The 4,441-nt window shown below is 48.0% G+C and overlaps 1 long non-coding RNA gene across 1 annotated transcript; it reads left to right on the top strand.

Moving 5' to 3' along the window:
* Positions 1–217: 217 nt before the first annotated feature.
* LOC111819972 (uncharacterized) lies at positions 218–2,326 on the top strand. The gene is made up of 3 exons (XR_002823538.1): positions 218–352; positions 1,646–1,774; positions 2,229–2,326. It is a non-coding gene; the product is annotated as an uncharacterized LOC111819972 (long non-coding RNA).
* Positions 2,327–4,441: the final 2,115 nt, after the last annotated feature.

The following is a 4,441-nucleotide window of genomic DNA, read 5'->3' as shown; positions in this document are numbered from 1 at the left end:
CCTTCCACCAGAGGGCACCATGCTGTGCATGGTCTCTCCTCCCCAAAGCAAACCAAACCCATTGCCATCGAGTTGATTCCAACCATAGCAACCCTATAGGACAGAGTAGAACCACCCCATAGGGTTTCCAAGGAATGGCTGGTGGATTCGAACTGCCAACCTTTTGATTAACAGTTGAGCTCTTAACCACTGTGCCACCAGGGCCCCAAAACCTGTTGCCATGGAGTCGATCCTGACTCACAGCCACCTTCTAGATGTGTAATGTGCCGGCTTTGCTTGTAGGTCATGGGAGAAATGCCGGGCGTTATCTCGAGGCCAGTGGAGAATCACTAAAGGATTTTAAGCAGGAGAGGTATGTGATGCAATTTGTATTTATAAAAGAGTTTTATTTGCAGTGTAGAGAATATATTGGAGAGAGGCTAAGTGGAAGTGGAGAAACCACTTAGGAGGTTATTGTAGGAGTATGTCCAGAAAGAGAGAGGGAGGACTGGGAGATTGCATAGCACAGGGCTCACTCCCTTTGTGACCTGGAGTTAGTCATTTTCTCTGTATAAACATTTATAAAATGGGAGGTTGGACTAGGTAGGAATTCTTTACCTGGGATCTGTAACCATCTAAGGGAGCCTGTGGGTGGACTTCAGGTGGTTACAGAGCCTCTGAATTGTACACAAACGGTTGGGAGTATGCTCTTATACACTATGCCCCAGGGAAAAGGGTCCCTGGCTCTTACCACATTCTAGGAGAGCTTAATAACCCCAGAGTTTAAAACCACCCACCTCACCGATCTCAAAGTGCACGTCTAAGTCAAATTGTCAGTGATTCAAAATGCTGTGCCTCGCCAGTGAGTAATAAGTGCTTAAAAGTATCCTGCTGGGGTGGAAATTCAATGAGGAAGATGAGGGCACCCTGACATGCTCCCGGAGGCAAACCAATGTCACCCATGAGCTGCTCCAAGTACAGGTCCGGACACAATGCCAATCACTGTGTCCTTTTCTGAGCCGGAGGCCGGAGGGCACCATTTCACTTGCACATCACAACAGCCCAATGAGGTGGACAGACAAGGAGACAGCCATTGACGACAGCTTAGTAAACTACCCAAAGGCTCCCTGAGGATGGGGCAGCCAGGCTGCAGCTTGAGTCTGTCTGCAAACCTGCCCTCCCCGAACCAGAATAAGGAGCAGCTAGCGAGGTCAGGGAGCACGTCATGTCTGCCTTCACTGCCACCCCCTGCCCCTGACTGCCATCACCCCTGGCCACTGCCTTCTCTACTGACACATTCTATCCCCCCCTCTTCTGACACAACTGTGTTCTCAGGAAAAACAAAATCGAATATCAGACATATCCTCGATCATAAGAATTGAGGTCACTGGGTCCCATCTCCAAAGGGAAATGTAGCTTCTTGCTGCAGGGAGACTGGAAATTTGGTTTCTCCTGATGAAAATAGGTCAGGCACCAGGCCGTTTTAGGGGCCGGGGTCTTTTGATGATGCCCCCGAAATCCCAGGAGGCAGGGCAGCAGCTGGTTTTTCTGGGTGCATGTCCACCCTGTCCCACCAGCTCAGCCTCTGGGCTCTACCCTTCGCCAGGGGCTGACGGCAGAGAATACAAATGCCTCTCCTATGACTCCCGCATGCCCCATCTTGCAGGGATTTTTCAAATTTCTCTGTGGAAGCACTTTACGGTCTGTGACCCTGGCCACTGCCGAGCCGAAAAGACAACAGATTTATGGCAGGCCTGGAGAGCAACAATCCAAGGATGCGTTTTCCCTGCTTTCAGTAAGTAATTTATTTTTAAATGATCTTTCCGTTATTTATGGGTCCAGGGGACTCTGGTGGCCGGGGTGAACTGAATCTTATCAGACTAGCAAAACTAACCGGATTAAAGGAAAATCCTCACATTTCATCAAAAGGAGGACTCAGACCTCGAGCATCTTAGAAGTGCAGCTGAACTGGAAAGTCTCTTTTTGTCCCTGAGTGGCTTCTGTGGTGCAGTGCAAAGCACTCGGGTCTCAGAGCCAAACAGACAAGGGTTCAAACCTCCACTGATCACTGATGTGCATGCAGCACAGGGCAGGACACTTGTAAAATGGGGCTGTGACGCCCACTGCAGAGGCGTACAGTGATGATGGCGGGGTGTGGGGGGGGGGGAGTCAGGTAAAACACCCTGCACATATATACTCAAGAAATGCTGCCTCTGTGATTACTATTACCTTTCTCACCTTACTCCCAGGTCCCCTCCAGGACATACAACTCAAAGCCAAGGGCGTAAGCATGACCACCTTTACAAGGGTTTTAACACTCTCAAAATATAAATTCAAACAATAAGCCTGCTTGGAATTCCAAACCCTGATGTTTGAGTAACATCCGAAGGTAAGAAGGCAAGGATGGCAGTTTATTTCTTTCCCAGAAATGAAGATCTGCTTCCACTCCAGCATAATTACAGTTTAGCGGGGCCTTATCCGAGGCTGATGATTTTCACAAGTACACAACTGTCTATTATTCTCCGGTAGCTCGTTACCATGGCGATCTAATTAAAGCAGTATCTGATGCTGCCAGCCCATAGGTAGGGGCTGCATGTGCGGCTTCTAGTGGACAGGGCACGTGGCCTGCCCCTCCCGAGGCACTTCTCCAAAATTCCCTAATGAGGGCTGGTAGTCCGGGATATGACCCAGAAAATGCCTTCGTTTTTGCAATGATCTGTGAGTTAGGTGCCATTCCCTCTGTGTTTTCTGACTGAAAGATGATGAGCTAGGTGCTGCAGGCTTGCTTTGTGACCTTGGGGAAGTTGCTCAATATGTCCTACTCTCAGTTTCCTCATGTATAACCAAGATGACGATGCCTACTTTGGGGAGTCATTGTGAGAAGTAAGGAGTCTGTGAAAATGCGTTGAACAAAAATGCAAGGTACTGTGAGCATTGTTTTCATCCTGCTGCTTTACCCCTTCCCAGTGGCAGGAGCATGGTGGTGGGCAGGGACAGAGCGTCAGCTGTATTGTCTGGTAGACTCAAGTTCAAATCGTGACCTTGAAGAAGTAGCTGAGTGGCTACTCCGGAGCTGTTATGCAATCTTCAAGATGGGGACAATAGGCCCCAGTTCACGTGGTTGTCACCAGGATGCTGTGAGATTATGTAAAATGCCAGGCACCTGCCTGGCACACCGAAGGTCCTCAACAAATGCCAGTTCCATTGGAATGACAATTAATTCTGTGCTCCCCAGTACAGAAAGCTGTGGCCACTGTTTTTGGAACAGGTATGCAACATAGAGTTGAGAGCATAGGCCTTGGAGGCATTATTTGGGGCTCATATCCTAGCAAGTGTGACCTGAGGCAAGTCGTTTCATCTCTTTCTACCTCTAGTCTTGTCTGTAAATGGAAACAATAAGTGGTGGAGCTGGGGCTCAGATCCAGGTCAGTTTACTAAATGAATGACAAAAAGGGTACACACTTAGGGTATATTTGACCTTGAATGGGAGATGAAATACCCTCCTGGAGTTCCATCAGTGCAGGGAGCTCGATAAGAGTCCTCCCTCTTCGTAGACAGTGCTCAGCTCTTTCATATCATGAGCTTGTTCCCATGTAATGAGTGCTTTCTAGGTGCTAAAATAAACGCACGTGACCTTATTTAATCTTCAAATCCATCCAATAGACTGGGTACTAACGTGACCCCAGTTTTACGAAGGACAGACACAGATATGTAGAGGCAAGTTGACTTGCCCAGTGTAACACTGCTCTTAAGTGGTGAACCAAGGTCTGAATGGAGCCAATCTGACCACCTCACCCCCAAGCTTATGCTTTTCCTTAATCACTATATACTGCCACTCACTGGATTATCATTAAAACCTGTGAAGTAAGTAGGTTTTATTATCCTCATTTAAGTAGATGAATGAACAGGTCCAGAGAAAGGCAAGGTTTTTAAGGGGCCCAACAGCTAGTCAATAGTTCAGGCTGGACCTCTATGTTGCCCTCCCCCCAAATTCAAGGGCAACTGCTTTCTCATTTCACTGTCCTAAACCAGTCTTTGAAATCGTCACTAACATTGGCGAGTTATCCAATTAGCCCCCTGCCAATGTCTCTCCTCCCCAGCCTCTTCTCACTCCCTCCCCAGTCATTCCTAGAGTGCTATGTGGGTTGGGCAGGGAACTGTGGGCATGTGTTCCTGATTATTTACAGGGCTCATCAAAGGCCTGGTCTGTTTCCTTGTAGTGAGAACAGCTCAACACCTCATCCACCCACCACAGCCCTCATTTCCTTTTTATGAAGATTGAGGAGCAAAAACATTTCAAAGGCTACCAGTTAAATGAATCCTGCCATGCCTGTAACCACAGTGTACCTTTGGAGAGCTGGGGAGTTATAGAGTCAGTAAATGACAGACCAGCACGTGTGGTCTTCATGATTCTCAGTTCTTCTCTCAAGATGTTGGCTGCTTTCCCTTGATTCTGTATTCT

This window comes from Trichechus manatus, unplaced genomic scaffold (genome assembly GCF_000243295.1).
Source record: "Trichechus manatus latirostris isolate Lorelei unplaced genomic scaffold, TriManLat1.0 scaffold00023, whole genome shotgun sequence".
Taxonomy (NCBI): Eukaryota; Metazoa; Chordata; class Mammalia; order Sirenia; family Trichechidae; genus Trichechus; species Trichechus manatus.
The sequence above is the reverse complement of the archived record's forward strand: the minus strand, read 5'-3'. Positions and strand labels throughout refer to the sequence as shown.